Source organism: Xenopus laevis, chromosome 5L (assembly GCF_017654675.1).
Source record: "Xenopus laevis strain J_2021 chromosome 5L, Xenopus_laevis_v10.1, whole genome shotgun sequence".
Taxonomy (NCBI): Eukaryota; Metazoa; Chordata; class Amphibia; order Anura; family Pipidae; genus Xenopus; species Xenopus laevis.
In genome coordinates, this window is record NC_054379.1 from 85,328,601 (window position 1) to 85,346,937 (window position 18,337).

The window sequence follows — 18,337 nt, forward strand, 5'->3', positions numbered from 1 at the left end:
TGTATGTTAGCTATTCTTGTCAAACCACTGCTGGAGAAAACACAGTGCATGCTCATGGCTCAAATTTAGCAGGGACCAGTGTTGTAAGTTGGTGAAACGGAAGTCTGGTTACCAGTTCTACTAGAGTAAATACAAGCAGAGATTCTGAACATAGAGAGCACCTAGTAGCAACACAGTGGGGGTCATGTATAAAGTTTGCGCAGCGCATATTTATTCACAAATAGTTGCATTGCCAGTATTTTTTTCCTGAATGCTGAAATATTGCTCTGCACTCTGTTTCTGTTTTTGCGAATTCGCAAAAATATTCGCAAATGGTTTGCAAATGAGATGGGTATTTGCGACTGTGCAAAGTCATTGTGCACGAATATAGCGTTGACAGTCATTTAAATTCGCAATTTGCGAAAACCATTTTGCAAATATTTTCTCACCCACCAAAATCCTGTCTTAACTCAATATGTGCATAGTATGTGCATAAATATTCGCAATTTGCAATTATACCATATTTAAAAAGCCCTAATGGACATTTGCAGTGTGAATAAAAAATTGCAATTCTGTTTGCAGATTAAATAGACTACTATTATCCAGCTGTATTAATATAACCATGCGCAGGGCAAATATTTTAATTGTGCGAATCATTCCGCGCTGGGCGAAGTTTATAAATGAGTATGTTTTTAATGAGACCTTGTAAATGCAGTTCACATCTTTTGCCTTTCCTTCTTTTTTAACAATATTTACAGAATCAGGTCTCACAACCTCACTGTGAAAAACCACCTACACTGCTCAAATGAAAGTTCTATTCCTCTAGTCTAAATGGATGGCCTCTGGTTAATTGATCTTTTCTATGGGAAAAAGATCTTCTGCTATCTGTCTATACTGTATTGTAATGTCATTGTAAAAATAATCATGTCCCCTTATAGGTATTTATTCTCCAGATAAAACAAGTCCAACTTTGACAGTCTACCCTCATAGTTTAAATCATCCATCCCTTTTACCAGTTTCGTTGCACTTGAGTATGCAACACAGTACTTTACTTGCATTAGCAGCCTCTGAAATACACTGCCTAGAATTACACAGCTTGTTATCAAATAAGGATATACCTAACACACTACCATTTCTTGTATAACTAGCATTTATTTTATTTCTAGCAAAGTGCATAACCTTGCATTTATCTACATTGAACTTTGTTTGACAATTTGCAGCCCAGTTTTCCAATTTAGTAAAATCACTCTGCAAGGTAGCACAGAAATAATAATATCAGACTGAAAGAAGAAAATTAGTTAGTTTAAATAGCCTTTTACAGTCATTTGAATGCCCTTGTATCCCTGGCATACTGTAAGCAAATTGAGTAGAATATGATTATACATTAAAAGAAATGGAAGTAAAAACTTTTTTGAAAGAAATACAACAAAGATGCCATGAATTTGATTATTTTAGTGTCTATATAGCATATAGAACTATAAAAATGCAAACTTTCTGGATTCTTGGGTCTCCTCTTCATGCTGAAATTATGAAAGAAAGGCAAAATGAAAAAAAAACCCGAACATTTAGGGGGTTATTTATCAAAATTAGAATTGTTCTGATCTTTTAAATAAAAAAGTCTGACCAAACTAGAATCCATGATTTACCCTTATTTAGCAATAAAAACTCGACTTTTCAGATTGTCGTGCAAAAAAATCTGAATTTTTTCGGATTTGACATCTGAAAAGTTTTTCTGTGAAATCATCGGAAAAGCCCAAAATGTTCGGATTATCATACAAAACCCAGCGCAGACAATAATATCTTTAGGTTGAAAATAGGACATCTGCCATTGACTTCTACAGGACATTGACAGGTTGAAGATGGAGTATTTTCAGATTCTGACTTTTTGCAGCCTCGGGGTATAAGTCTTGAAAAATTTTAGTTTTCTTTCAACAAAAAATTTGGATTTCAATACTTGAAGACTCTTATTTCAATAAGGAAAGGAACATCACATCACAGTGCAGTGCATTGTGGGTTATGTAGTTCCTGCATGCTGACTGTAAGCTGTGGAGAAGTTGTTACAATTTGTAACATCAGTGTTTAGTCCCTCCTTCCCTGCCAGGATTTCAAATGATTCAGAACAGCTGAATTGCAGCATAGAAAATTGCACTTATTCATACTTTTTGGAGCAACAGGTAACTGTGATGGGTATATTAGGGGTTTCTGTGTTATGTGTGTTGTGTCGATGGAATATAGTGAAACATACAGACAAGTAGCTGCAGAAATAATTGCTGTGATGCTTAACAGGAAGGAAACTCCTTAACACAGTAAGATAAAATCAGCAGAGAAAACATAATAGCAGATTCAACACAAAGCCTTATACATACTGTAAGACTCTAGTACTAAAACAGCATCAGCAGATTCAACAGGAAACACAATTACTTTATCTCATATTGAACAGTTCTCTCCCCCATCAAGATTCATGATTGCAACACCTGTAAAAGAAATGGTTAATAAAAGTCACAGGTTATAAGTTAAGTCTATCAGGAGGTTGATGCGCTCTTTGTGGGTAATGCCTAGAAATGTTGCCCTCTTCTAGAGAAGGAAACTGGTGCTCCAGGTTCCAGAGATGCTTCAGAGTATGTGCTTTCCATTTCTGTTGGATTTGCAGGGGTTTTTACCTCTGGTGATGCCATAATCTGCGGATCAAGGGGTACTCCTTTGGTATAGGGAAGTCCAACAATGTTTTATGTCTTGTTTTGCTCAGTGGTAACTGTAGTATAATGTAGCTGGTGGTCAATATAACAACGCCAATATAGATTGCCTGCCACTTTTACTGTGTAACTGCATGGACCTCTTTGAACAGTGACAATTGCTGGTAGCCATTTATTAGGCCATCTGTAGTTCCTTGCCAAGATGGTTTGCCCAACACTAAGCTGACGCAAGGTTCTCCTCTCTCCTCCCCTGATTTTAAAATGGTGGTTTCTCAGATGTGGTTTCTCAGCAAGTCTAACCGAGACCTAAGATTGCGGCCCATAAATAACATTGCAGGCGTACAGCTTGCAGTCGCATGAATTGAATTCCGTTAGGATGACAGTTTATGCTGCAGGGATCAACTGTCATGTGCCATTGCAGTGACTGTTTCACAGTTTGTAGAAATCTTTCAGCTAAACCATTAGTTACAGGATGGTATGGATTTGAAGTAGTATGTTTAATTCCATTGCATTTCATAAACAATTGAAATTCTTCAGAAATTAATGGAGGACCATTATCACTGACAATCTGTTTAGGTATTCCAATTCTTGCAAACAAGGTTCTCAATTTATCAATAGTATATGAGGTACTGGTAGACTTCATGCAGAAAACCTCTGTCCATTTAGAATGGGCATCCACATCCACATCCACATCTCAGAAATGGTCCAGCAAAATCAATGTGTATACGTTGAAAAGGAGCCGAGGTCCATTCCCACAGATGAACTGGAGCTGGTTGTGGCATAGACTGCACCTCTTGACATCAATGGCACTTGTTTGCCAGTTGCTCTATTCGTTGATCAATTCCTGGCCACCACACAAAACTCCTAGCAAATGACTTCATTTTTACTATGCCCAGGTGGCCTTCATGCAGCTCATCTAGTACTCTTGATTGCAACTTTGTGGGAATAATAACACAAACTCCCCACATTACACATCCTTTATGTTTGGTCAATTCATGTCTGCGTGAGTAGAAAGGAGTTAGTGGGGCCTTGTCTGTATACTTCCAGCCTTTAAGAGTTGCCTCATAGACACATGCTAGAATGGGATCTCTTTTGGTTTCATTCTCAATCATTTTACAGGTTAGAGGAAGATAATCAATCTGATGTATATTAACATATTCAGAATTTTCCTTAGAAGTGTCTTGACCTGGTAATGGCAGATGTGACAGTCCATCTGCATTTGCGTGTGCCGCTGTCTGTTTGAACTCAATATCAAAGTCATAACCAGCAAGAAACAAAGCCCAGCACTGCATACTGCAGCAGCTGTTGCAGAAACTCCTTTCTTTGGGTGAAGTATTGCAACCAATGGTTGATGGTCTGTTACTTCCGGCCATATAAGAGTTGATTAAATTTTTTCACTCCCCAGTTGAGGCTAAGTGCTTCCTTGTCTATCTGTGCATAGTTGCGTTCTGCACTTGTGGATGACCTTGAAGCAAATGCTATCGGCCTTTCACTTTTGTCTGGGAGAACATGAGATATCACAGCTCCAACGCCATATGGGAAAGCACCACAGCTTTAATGGCAAGGAAGTATTGAAAGGACATCATCAGACGTGACCAATTATTTTTGCTTCCTTGAAGGCTTTGTCACACTGTACACTCCATACCCATTTTTGACCTTTCTGCAGCAATTGATTTAATGGGTATAGCACAGTTGCAAGATTTGGCACAAACCAGCAATAGAACCCAAAAACACTCTGAGCTGTGTTAAATCCTTGGGCAGTGGTGCTTGTAACACTGTTTGGATTTTCTCAGGAGACTTGTCCAAGCCACTGGCATCTATGATATGTCCACAATATTGTATAGCGTCCTTGAAGAAGGCACATTTTTCTTTGTTGGCTCTTTGCCCATATTCTTTCAGCCGTGTTAGAACCCTCTTTAGGTTTTCCAAATGTTCTGTACCATCTGTGCCTGTCACAATTATGTCATCCAGATAACATTTAGTATGTGGAATGCCTTGTAGAACTTGATCCATGACTCTTTGCCATATGGCAGGTGCATAGGCCACGCCAAATATTAATCTGTTGTATCGGTATAGTCCTTTTGGCGTGTTGATTGTAAGGAAGTGTTTGGCATTTTCCTTTACCTCCATTTGTAAGTAGGCTCGTGTAAGATCAATTTTGCTGAATTTTAGTACACCCGCAAGAGAGGCAAAAATATCCTCAATCAAAGGTAAGAACTGTTAAACTGGGTTAATGGAAACTTTAAAATCTCCACATATTCTAACTGAACCATCCATTTTTATAATAAGCACAATAGGTGTGCCCCAGTCACTCCAAGTGAATTTTGAAATTACTCAATCTTGTTCTAGACGATCCAATTCCGCTTCCGCTTTTGGACAAATACTAAGGCACTAGATGAGCTTTGTGAAATTTGGGCTGTGCCTTTTCCTATATTAGCCTTGATGTGTTTTAAAGTACCCATGCCTTTCTTTAAATACTTCTGAGGCATTAGCTAAAATGGCCTTTAAATGTTCCACTGGTTTGGTGTTATCAGCAGACACTGAATGTAGCATTTTAATGGATTTCCAGTCAATGGGTATTTTGTGTAACGACTCCTGGCCCCATAATGCAGGACCACCTGTCTCCACCACATATAAGTCCAGCTGGCATTTAAAATTGTTGTACCTCAGGATTTAAAACTCCGAGTGGCACTATCTTCTGTCCAGTGTATGTTTTTAGTAGCAGTTTTGTTTTCTGAAGAGGTGTGTCTTTAAACAACTTTTTATATTCTGGATGTGTTATTATTATAGTCCTTTATATTACATTTTCTGCAGTAAGCACTGCAGGTTGCTGCATTATGGAATCCTTTCCCACACCTGTAGCAGGATCCGGAATTCTCATTAGAATATCTTTTATTTTGACCTGCCACCACCAGTGTCGGACTGGGACACCAGGGGCCCACCCAAAAACCTTAGACCAGGGGCCACTCTCAGTACTATTATTCTTCATCTCCTCAATCAATCTCTATTCTCCTAGTCTGTTTTCTTTACATACTATAATCAATTATTCCATCTATTTAGCCTCTTTGTTCTCATAGAAAAAGGGAATGGCCATGAAATTGGCCAAAAGTTTAGCAGCATGAGGGCCCACTAACACCTTGGCCCACCGGGAGTTTTCCTGGTATCCCGGTGGGCCAGTCCGACACTGGCCACCACTCTATGCACATCAGTTGCTGCTTTCTCTAGTGTTTCTGCTTTGCTTCTGTTCTGTAATTCTAATATGTCCTTAGCAGCAGTCTCCATTGCTACTGCAATTTCTATTGCTCGTTTAAAAGTAATGTTATCCTCTGTTGGCAGCTTTTTCTGTATATTTTCACTGTATAATCCACATAAAAATCTGTCCCTTAGTGCATCATTCAGTCCATCCTTAAAATCACAGTGTTCTGCCAATTTCCTTAACTCTGCTGCAAACCCAGAAACTGTCTCACCCTCCTGCTAGTTCCTTTTGTGAAATCTAAATCTTTCTGCTATAACCAGGGACTTAGGTGACATGTGTTCCTGAACAATTTGCACTATTTCTTTAAAGCTTTTAGAAGATGGTTTTTCTGGTGCTGTTAAGTTGCGCACAAGGCTGTATGTTTTCCCCCCTATTACACTGAGTAATGCTGCCACATGATTCTCTAGGGGTATGTCATTTACTTCAAAATACTGTTCCAGTCTTTCTATATATGTAGCCCAGTCCTCAACTGAGCTGTCAAATGCTTCCACTTTCCCAGCCATATTTCCAGATAACACGCAACTCTCTGCAGGGACTTACCACTTTTCTGTGTCTTTTTTTTTTTTTAGCTGAGGCTTTTGGTGTCTCCAGGGCCGAGCTAAGTTATTTTGGCACCCTAGGCAAGGGCTTCAATCAGTGCCCCCCACCCGTTCCTACATTACCATTTCCCACCTTACCATTAATATTGCCCCATGTACCTGTTCCAGCAGCCATAATGTTACCTCATTTACCTCTGCCAGCACCTCATTTACCTCTGCCAGCACCTATCATATTGCCCCCATTTGCGGCACTGTACAGCTTTTGCAGGACATGTAACATGATTTGCAGTGTGTTGTGTTGAACCACAGCAAAAGCAATATTTTCTGTTTGTATTTGCTGCATGGTTTTGCAGTGTAGGTGAATCCCTTTCCTTAGCACTGTATTTTGCCTGTGACTGTGCATTATTAGGCCACAGTGCTGAATTCACAGTCTGTACATTCCCAACAGTTCCCTGACTGAGAGTTTTAGCCTCTGCCACTGCTTTTTCAATTTGGCTAGCAACTGTAATAGCCTTTGCAAGGGTTAAATCCTGCTCTAGGAGCAGTCTCTCTCTAATGCGAGTTGAGTTTGTTTTCTCCACTATTTGGTCTCTTAGCATTTCATCTGTTAGAGACCCAAACTCACAGGTAACAACCAGCTCTCTCAAAGCTGCTACAAATTGTCCTGTGGATTCGCCATTATGTTGTCCACGTTGGCGGAATTTATATCTTTCAACAACCACATTTACTCTTGGCACGAAAAAGTTCTTTATAGCAGTAAGAGCAGTTTCATAAGTCTCATCAGGTAATGGTAATGTATAGAATACGCTGTCCCTCTGCTCCCAGGCAGTGAATAAGTAAAGTATGCTTTCTAGCAGCAGAAATCTCCCCTTGGTCAGCAGCAATAATGTAATTTTTAAACATACGAATCCAAGCAGTAAAAGGTATGGTAGGCTCACCAGGGTTTGGAAGAAAAGGCTGCTGCAGAGGTAGAAGAGCCATCCTTGTCGCCATTTGTTATGTTTTGGTAGCCGAGGATGACTAGAGTATAACAGTGCTTTATTAGCAGAGTCATGGAGGCATTACACAACAGTAAGATTTCACTTTCACTTTGAAGCTAACAGGAAGTATGCACAGTATAAGTATGAGCACAGTGACATCTACAGGCCATTTGCATAAACACCACAGCTCCCATTTAAAATATAAATTTTCAAGCACAGAGTGACTCATAGTGGCAACAGAAAAAATATTGCACATTTTGTTGTTTGTGATATTGAGCAGTATAAAGAATACTGTATATAAAGTCTTACTAAAAAAGCATGTTTAAAAAAAAAAAAAAAATACCACCACCTTACAGAAGATCTTTAAAAATTTCCATTGTAATACATTGTTTAATGATTTTAATATGGACAAAATGGTATTTTGCTTTTTTATTTTTTCTGAGAAAATGCTGCATCTGTCATTAGCGTAACTTCTTGGAAAGTATAGTAGAAAGTTTCTTTGATAAAGAAAAAAAATGAAGCAAACACTGGATGTATACAATTAGCCCTGCGCTGTTAGATAAACATGTCTGTGGAATCCACTTATTTGCAAATGTTGAGGTGTGAAAGTTGCTTTTGTCAGTGCTACACCTCACAGAAAGCCCACAAGCAAAGTGGGGAGGAATAATCACAGCTCATTGTGAACAAACAACATCAGTGTAGTCACAGCTGAAAGCACTTAATTTGCTATAGTTTTGGCAAGTACCACATTGTTTGGAAATGTTTTCAGTTCATTTGGCTTTGTAACAGCAGTACGCTTGGACAATCATTTACAAAAGGCATGATGGTTATTTTGCTTGGTGTAGATCTCTTAACATAGCTATTCAGCTGCAAATTTGTCTCTGGAATTCTTCTCATAATATTGGGGGAAATGTTTAAAATGTTTCAAAATATAAAATGCTTTCAAATGTTAGTAAAAATGTTATACATCTAATTGTTTAAATGTCTATAATATTGATAGTTCTACTTTACATTTCTACTTTAAAGGAGTTGTTTACCTTCCAAACACATTTTCTCAGTTAAGATGGTATCAAATAGTATATCCACATAGACTCTTTTCTGTTGTTTTGTATTTATTATTTTTGACTGTTGTTCTAAAATGTAAGTTTAAATGCTGCTGTTTCCCACTCGCCAGTGTTTCAGTATATCCTTTTTTAAATTATGGTTTCATCCCTTGAATTAATTCCCTTTTTTTATACAAGAAATACTTTATTTGCTTTAGTAGTCAGTGACACTGCCTAAAGTTACATAGCTTGTTATGCACAAAAATTAGTGATGAGCGAAAAATGTTGCCATGTACAGATTTGCTGCAAACTTCCGTATTTCGCCGGTGTTGAAAATTTTCTCGAATTTGCGTAAAAAATTCACCCAGTGGCTCGTTTAGCTTTGTGCAACAAAACAAAACTGACTTGTGACAAAAAAGAAAGATGCACAACAAATGCCAAATGTCATTTTATCCTTTCCCTCTCCTTCCACATCAACCAAAGGGATCTGAACTGTCCCACTGCCTATATAAGAACATACATATAAGTATATAGTTTATTCATTTTAATATGGGAAACAAAGCACCCAGATATTGTCTGTTGGTGGTCAGATTTATTATTAGTTGTTAGTTATAGTGTACAGGTATGGGATCCGTTATCCGGAAACTCTTTATCCAGAATGCTCTGAATTACGGAATGGCCATCTCGAATAGACTCCATTTTATCCAAATATTTAAAAACTATTTCCCTATTTCCTTTTTCTCTGTAATAATAAAAAAGTACCTTATACTTGATCCATCATAAGATATAATTAATCCTTATTGGAAGCAAAATCAGCCTATTGGGATTATTTAGTATTTAAATGATTTCCTAGGAGATTTAAAATATGAAGATCCAAATTATAATAATCCGCTATCTGTAAAACCCCAGGACCCGAGCATTCTGCATAACAAGTCCTATACCTGTTGTAGATACCATTACCAGTCGACCAGAGGTAATGTCAAAAATCACAGACATGTTTTTAAGAAATTTACATGGGAGCATCTTTTTCTATTGAAAAAGGAGTTGTAGCATAGTGAATAGGAGGTTCACTAGCAGTGTAGGACATGTAGCAGTATACTGAGCAAAAATGCATGAAACAAGGTGCCACAATTTTTTTGCTATATTTTACGACAGATTGGCACATTTTTGGGCCAAATGGGACAGTTTCACTCATCACCAACAAAAATCCCCAGGTCCTTCTCCATTAAGAATGCTGACAACACATTACCATTTAGTGTGTAATAAATTATTATGATTCATTGTTTTATGAAATTTGTTACAAGTTTCCCATCAATTACTTTCAAATATGCATACAAGAAATATAGCTAATTTTTAGACACTTCACTAGTAATTGATAGTGGAATGAGCCTCATTTACTTGTGCCATCATTTCATCAAACATTTCAATTTGGCCTTCCCATACTTCCCATAACACAAATACTGTATATCATCCACAATCTGATGGTACTTTTGGATATATTTAGAAAAGGCTATTCAAGAAACAGGTTGGCCTCTCTATAGTACATAAATATACTGGTGAATGAAGGGGCTACTGCATAATTAATTCACATACCTTGCACTTGCTAGTAGAATTCTTCACCAAATATAAAGTCGTTTTTCTTGAGGACAATCAATCAAAAAGTATACCAGGTTATTTGGTAAAGGTGCATTCAATAAAGCTTCCTCAAAAGAAGCCTCTATTAGCTGGTTCCTGAGTTCTGTAGATGGATTAAAAAAAACTGTTCTGAATCTCTGCTTTTTCCCTGCTCTCATCAGATAATTGACCTCCTTCTGATACTAAGGATCCTACCCATTCTTGCTTTATTTTTTTTACTTTTATATATTTAAAAAATATTTTTGCATTAATTTTACTCCTAAATCTAGTGTCCATTTCATCCTCTATTTTACCTGTTTAATTTTGCATGTTTATTGGCCGTTTTGTACCTAATAAAAGTTTCAGCTGTCCTGGCTAACTTAAATGCCTCAACCTCAATGCTTCTACCATAAACGTTTCACTTTGCAACATCTTTCTTTGCTTACAAGGGAAATATTCGGACATGTATATTTGTTAAGCAGACATTCCAGTATTTAGACATAATACATCTCGAAAAACATGAGGTTTTTTTCCCTCTAAAAATTCAAGTTTTATAGTAAAAAAAAAAATAGAATTTTTGGAGATTTCACAACTCAACCTTTAATAAATAACTCCCTTAGTGTCTTAGTTATTTTCTTACAGAGTTGTCAACATACTCTCTAAGAAAACCATTGTATGATCACATTGCCTTAATGCTCACTCACACAAATTCTAGAGATGAATTTGGTATTATTAGTTATTACCGGGTCTAAACAAGACTCTTTCCTAGAAGGTTCTTGAGCTACCTGAAAGTAAAGAAAAAAAGTCATTATTTAACATATTTACAGGACTGTTAGCTTTTGGTGACTTGGCTACCATATTACCCCAGTCAGTGTCTGGATAATTAAACTCACCCATAATAACAACTTGATCTAGTTGGGAAGCCGTTCTCATTTGTAAAAGTAACTTGGCTTCATTTTCTTAACTTATACTGGACATAGTTGAATAGACCTTAGAGAAAGCTGTTTCACCTAAGGGTACTTTTTGTGAATGCAATTTGGATACGAATTATATTTGTCCTATTTGTTAAAATATTATGGGCCCATTTATAAAAGTATTGAAAAAGGTTGTGATTGAATATTGGATTTACAAACAATTTTGCTGGAAAGGGTAAAACCATCTTCATCAATTCTTACTTTATCATAGTTACTAAACACTTTCCGGTCAGGAAATTTTTTTTGACAGTAAGGAAAGCAGACCCAATAGAACACTGTTCTGTCATAAGGCTGTTAAAGCTCAGCAACAACAGCTCTCAGAGAGTCTAACAATGCAAATTAATATGTGGAGTTAAAACTTTGGACAAGCTCTTTTCTACACTAGAATAAATTGTTCCAGTGAATCTAAACAATATTACCACTGAAAAAAAAAAAAACTGCGCCTAGACCACAATTTACATTTCTGTATTACAGCTGCTAAGCATGTTAGAACGTTGTGAACTGCTGTGCAAAACTGAAAACTGCCATAAAAACTCAGATATTTGCAAATTCCTGCATTAAAACCTGCATTTTTGCAAAATGCATGAACGATTGGCATTAGTACTACAGGTATGGGATCCCTTGACCAGAAACCCAATATCTGGACAACTCCAGTAATGCCATCACCCATAGAGTCCACTTTAAGCAAATCATTATTTTCTTTTGAATTATTTATTTTTCCTCTGTTTTAAAAAAGTACCTTGGTAATTGGGTTTATTATTTTCATGTTTTTAGCAAGCTAAAGGTATAGTGATCCAAATGAAGGAAAAACAATTATTTGGAAAACCCCAGGTCCCAAGCATTCCAAGTAACAGGTCCCATACCAGCACTGCTTTGTTCCTAACCGATTTGTTATGAATAGGTCTCATTAATATCAAGTCTTCAATGGTAAAATTAAAATATTGATTACTATAGTGTTTAGAGACTGAAAATTTTGACTGAAGGAAAAGGAAAGTTGGCTTGCACTTAGGGGTACCAAATGTTAGGCACCCCCAAGTGATTTTATTTACTTTCCTAAAACCCCAGGCTGATGCTCCTATCAGCAGAAAACTGCACTGGCCCAGGGTGCTCCTCTCCCGTCTTCCTCTTTCTTTGTGCAGCTGTACATGCGCAGTAGAGCGGAAAGCCAAACGTAAACGAAAAAGTCGGTTATTTAGTTCAACTGCGCATGCGTTTGCCCTGGGAAATTTGAAGAAAGAAGAAGTCGGAAGAGGATTGCTCCGTGGTGCTCGCTGGAATAACCCCCGGGCCGGTGCAGTTTTCAGCTGATAGGAGCACGGGGGTTTCAGGTAAGTAAATACAACACCTTGGGGGTGCCTAACATTTGCACCCCCAAGTGCAAGACAACTTTCCTTCTCCTTCAAACATTAGTATCATGGAACAGTGTTGAATGGCAAACACAGATGTAGAAATAACTCATCCCCTGCTTTACAGTCTTCACTATTGATATTCATGACTAAACTGATTGCTGATGTTTTACAGATTATCTAAGATCCGTTTCTCTCCCTCAGGAATCATGGCAAATTTGGCTTAGTAAATATTGACACCCGTAAACCGAGCTCACTGATGACTTTGGCCACTCAGCTATCTCCCCATCTGTTGTCTCAGAATTTTTGTAAAACTGTTAAAAAAATGTTAACCAAAAGCTAATCTGCCAACCACATGGCTCTGTTAAAGACAGAACTCACTGGAGAAAACACAGTGTGATATGTAAAGTATACATATATAGCCCAGCGGTCGATGCTGCTTGCTCTTCCTTGGTTAAAGCAAGCCAGTATAATCTTCTTAGTAACGAAGTTGAGCTTTCTTTCCTTTACCCCCATGAGATTGCTCTGACCACGATCAAAGACCAAACACATTCTTGGCAAAATCTATTGTTCCCAAGAGTGGGATTAATGACTAATTATGTCAGGTCATTCATCCAGATGGCCTCTCAGATGTTCCTTTGTCATTGTCCGTCCTTCCATATACCCCTTTGACCTTGAGGTTTATTTCTATGACAACATGAAGCCTTAGCTTTGTTACTGAGATTACCAAGAAGTGGCAAAAAGGGGAAAACAGTCTAATCTGTCTACATTTTGTATTCTGCTTCTATCTCATGTCTTCTTAAATCCTATGAATAGATAAAAATGCTATCTGATCCCAGCTGAGTGAGGAATATGATTCTACATATGATGCTACATGCAGACAGCTTGGTATGTTAAAACGTGCATTTTATTTAAAGAACATAACTCGTCAAAATGTGATCTTTTTATCTCATTAATGTTTAGCAAAGGTAATAGAACAGAATTACAAAATATCACTGTGAAATGAATGCAATTCAGAGAGTTGTGGATATGTGGTTTTAAAGCCCTGGAGATGTTTGTATAAGTCCCCTTGTTCAGTTTTCTAAATTAAAGATTCTTTAGTTCTTTTTTTGTATCTTTAAATTGCAGCTTCAGATGTTGATCTTATTCTAAAGATGGGCTGAAAAGCGGGGAATTCAATTCAATTTCCTGATGCAGCAACTAAATAAGTCAATACATATATACACTCTGAGCAACCTGCACTCTTACTGAAGAGTTAAGCTTGTGTATTGAAATGATAAATTGTGTTTTCCTTTGTAACGTCTATCATGGCATTTAATGTGAACTCACATTCTGCTATTGCAATGTTATGGGAAATAGCAAAAATATAATCTAATGTAAATACCCCCTCCAAAAAAATATATATATAGAGAGAGAGAGAGAGAGAGAGAGAGAGAGAGAGAGAGAGAGAGAGAGAGAGAGAGAGAGAGAGAGAGAAAGAAAGTGAGCATGTATATAGAATATATTATGTGTTATTGTTTAATTTAAATTTTTTGTAATAACGTGTGTGTGTGTGTATATATATATATATATATATATATATATATATATATATATATATATATATATATATATATATATAATTTTCAGCAATCCTTTAAATCATGTGACTTTTAATAAAAGTAACAAAAATAAATTGTGAGGTTCTATTTAACCCTTTCTTGCCCTCTGCATATGAAAATTAGAGTTTGGAATCAGTTTAGAATTTGGCTGAATACTTGATGAGCCATAGCTCCAAGAGTATTAAAGGGGACCTGTCACTCACAAATGGAAATCTGTATAATAAGTAGTCCTTTTACAGTTAATCATGAAACCCAAATTCTTTTTCAACCACACTGGATAAAACTCTCAGCTGTCGATCATATATTGCTTGCCCCTCCTCTTTAGGCATAGAGGTGGGGCAGGGAATTACTTTCACTTTCCATTTTGCAATTCTCCCGCCATCTTCAACATTTAATTTTGTAGCCAGTGCACGGGCATGGGCATCAGGTGCCCCATTTTGGTGCATAGACAAGATGTTGCATAAATAAGATTTAACTTTCCTTAATAACAGCGTCCACAAAATTGCTCCTGTCAGTTTGATTTGATTGGGATTTACAAGACAAAAAGAAAGAAGTTTGAAATCATGTATATAGTGTAAGGGAAGTTTATTTTGTATGTCTAACATCATAAAACAGGATTTGGAATTTAGGGTGACAGGTGCCCTTTAAGAACAGCAAATAAGTGTTCATTCCTAAATCACAATCTAAAATATTTTCAAGCTGAACTTCCAGAAGTATTAAGGAGAGCAAATAGACATCCTTCTCAAATCACATTTGTAATGTGTTTCTTGCTATCTATTTAAAGGGAATATGTCGTCATTTTAAACTTTTTTTTATTTTTTGCATTTTTATAAAAAACACACATCCATAAACACTGTCTGGCAAATAAAATGTTAATCCACAAATCCATGCATAAGTTATTTTAGTTTGTATTTTGTCATGGGGGCTTCCATTTCTGCTCATTACACATTCATCCTGTGCTGCTCTTACAGCAGGCACAGCATTACCTGTGTGCTTGGAGGCAGCCACTCTGTAATGAAAAGCCAGGTCACACTACGACATGAGAATCTAGCTGTACACTCCCCCTCCCCTCTCTGCCCATGCGTGTGATGTTTGGAGGAGAGAGGTCACATGGTTGCAGGGAAGCAATTACTTTCACTTTCCTACGTTCTGCTCTACAGCTGCACTAGCAGCCCCTCCTCCCACAGACACTATCAAAGCTCCTGCTGTTCTGTAAGTTTGTTCTCTGCTTTCCTTTGGAGGGGGAACTTTCTCTCCTTGCTGCCTTCCTAGTTTGTTTTACTGGTTACTAGATGAGGTAAAGGAGCTGTGAGTTCCATCTGCTATCCACCTCACACAGACCTTGTCCTTTCCTGCCTGCAATACTTCTTTTTTCATTAACTACTTACTGCCTCCTTTCTCATGAGCTATTTTAAACCTTCCTAGACTTCCTCTTAAGTTTTCCTTGTTTTCAAGTATGTCCTTATTTTATCCTTTTTTCTATTCCCTGTCATCAGTCCTGGGAGTGTTCTCCTGTGTTTCATTTTTGTGTAAACAAATATAAATAAACTATCTATATAAAATATTTTTTCCAGTGCCCAAAATGAATTGTGTGTGTATGTATATATATTTATTTATTTTTGAAACGTAAGTGGGGGCAGTGATCACAGGACTATATTATTATTTATTATTATTTATATGCAGGATTTCAGTCCTTCTGAAGTGGTGTCAGTGGGAGCTTATCTTGATACCTGCCTATTGTTCAATTGACAGGCTCAGCAGACAAGGCTCTATTTACATTACAGCAGCTTGTAGGAGGGAGGGGTAATGACATCACTCCAACTTGCAGTGCAGCAGTAAAGTGTGACTGAAGTTTATCAGAGCACAAGTCACATGACCTGAGGGCAGCTGGGAAATGTCAAAATGTCTAGCCCCATAGCAAATTTTAAAATTAGATATAAAAAAATCCATTTCTTGTTTTGAAAAACGGATTTCAATGCAGGATTCTGCTGTAGTAGCACTATTAACTGATACATTTTGTAAAAAACATGTTTTTCCACGACAGTATCCCTTTAAAAGCTTCTGATTCTACCTGGTGGTGGTAGAAGCCCCACCGTTTGTCAACCACCTCTTTAGGACCTCTGATCTTTATATTAAAAAAAACACAGATAGACTGTTAGGAGGTTATTTATCAAACGTCGACTTTTTTTCTACAAAAGAAACAGGTGTGGTCCAGAACATCAATGTACATGTAAATGTGAATTGCTCACGAGTAGATCAAGTGGTCCAGGTGCACCAGCCCCAGACCCTCTGCTTCAGGGAGATAAAAAGAGGCTGTCTGGCACTCAAAGGAATCCACAGGGTAAAAAAAAAATAAAGTAAAAAACAGTATTTAGTCAAAGTTAAAGATATCGCATCTCCATAGGCCCTACGTGTTTCGTACCCTAAGGGTACTTAATCATGGGCTGAGTGCCGGACAGTCCTGCTTTTCTTTTTGCATATGCAGGTTTTTTTCTACCTCGAGTAAACTCACAGCTTTACGAAAATACCCAAATGCAGAAAACTCGAGTGAATGCAATCGGGGAAAAACTTGAATACCTTGAATTTATTGAGTTCATAAGCCCAAAACCCTTGAATACCTTGAATTTATCGAGTTTTCAATCCCAAACCTGCGTAAAACACCTGAAAATCATGAAGGCAAAATACATCTTCAAATGGTTAAAGGGACCTCTGCCATTGACTTTTACATGACCTCGACAGGTTTTAGCCTGAGTATTTTCAGATTTGGGCTTTTAGCAGCTTCAGGCAAAATTAATCTAGAAGATATCAAGTTTTTTTCTTGAGTTCTTTAGTGAAACTACCCCTAAGGCATACACTTAAATCCATATGCCTCATCCTCTCCTGTGGCTCGCACAGCAAACCCCAGCACATGATTAAACACCTTGGGGACCCCTTAACAAGTATTTCCAAATGCTAACAAACCCTCACTAGGTTCACCTCCCACAGGCAGATTATGGCACACACAGACTGCGCATGACACACACAGGGAGCATAGGACAGGCAGAGTATGGCACACACAGGGAACATAGGGCGGGCAGAGTATGGCGCACACTGGGAGGTGTAAACAATGCAGGGGCCAGTTGTTACCACTGGTACCTTTTTAAATTTACAAAAGGTAAGCAATCACAGCAGGCATACTTTCATGTGGGGGGCACACAAGGGGGGGTTTGCTGGATGGATGTGGCTCGTGGGCTGCCAGTTGGGCAGCACTGGTCTAAAGAAAAAGACAATGGGGCTTTTACTCTCTCATCTCAGGGGGACACAGGCACTGGAGGGTTAACTTCACCTTCCGGGAGGAAAGGACACTAAAAACAAGAACTTTGACAGCCCTCCCTGGGGCCAGCCCGCCTATCCCAGCAGGCCACACCCCCACCAGGAGGCTGTCACACCCCAGTTTTTTTAGTGTCCTCATGGGAGGAGGACACTCTCCCCTCAGGGGAGATTTTTTCTTTTGATTTTTTATTTATTATTTAATTTTTTATTATTATTATTTATTTATTTCCTTTTAGGTAATTCCCGGGCAGGAATTCCGGTTCAGCCCCGGTTGATTCAGGGCATTTTGTTGATGGGGCAGGAGCTACTGCTCTGTCCCCTGAGCCCTTGTGCACCGTGAGACAGGAGCTGCGGCTCAGTTCTCCTGGTTGGGGTGCCAGCGGCTGGCTCCGCTCTTCCGCACCCCCAACCCAGTAGTGGTTCTCCACTTTTGGCTCCGACCACGCTACTCCCTTACCCAGGGAGCGGAGCGGCAGATTTCCTTCCAGAGGCATTTTTTGCGGCTTCGCGCCGCTCACAGGTGACGTCATCGCGCATGAGCGCGCACGCGCGCGCACTTCCTTCTCTTCGCGCCGTTTTTCCTTTTGCTGGGCGCAGTCTTGCAGCGCCTCTCCTGGATCACCAGTCTGCCACAGGCTCTCCAGACCGCACAGGGCTCCATCCTCCTACACAGGCATTGGCAGGCTAACTTCCTCTTCCAGAGGCAGAGTCCTTACAGGCACAGATTTTCAGCGTTCAGGCTGCATCTCACAAGGACGGCTGACACCCTCTTTCAGGCCTGTATCATACCTTACCTAATTAGACCCTTGGGCTACCTTTTCTAGTTAGGTATATATATATATATATTATATATATATATATATATATATATATATATATATATATATATATTTTTGTATTCCATACACATACTTAGGGACTATGGCAGATCCCACCAGGGAGGGTCCTAAGCTGCGTTCTACGCAATCTACTGCCAAGGTTCCTTCCGTGCCTAAGGTCT

General features: G+C 38.4%; 1 pseudogene; it reads right to left on the bottom strand.

The window, feature by feature from the left end:
* Positions 1 to 4,346: 4,346 nt before the first annotated feature.
* Positions 4,347 to 12,976, bottom strand: LOC121393904 (annotated as a pseudogene).
* Positions 12,977 to 18,337: the final 5,361 nt, after the last annotated feature.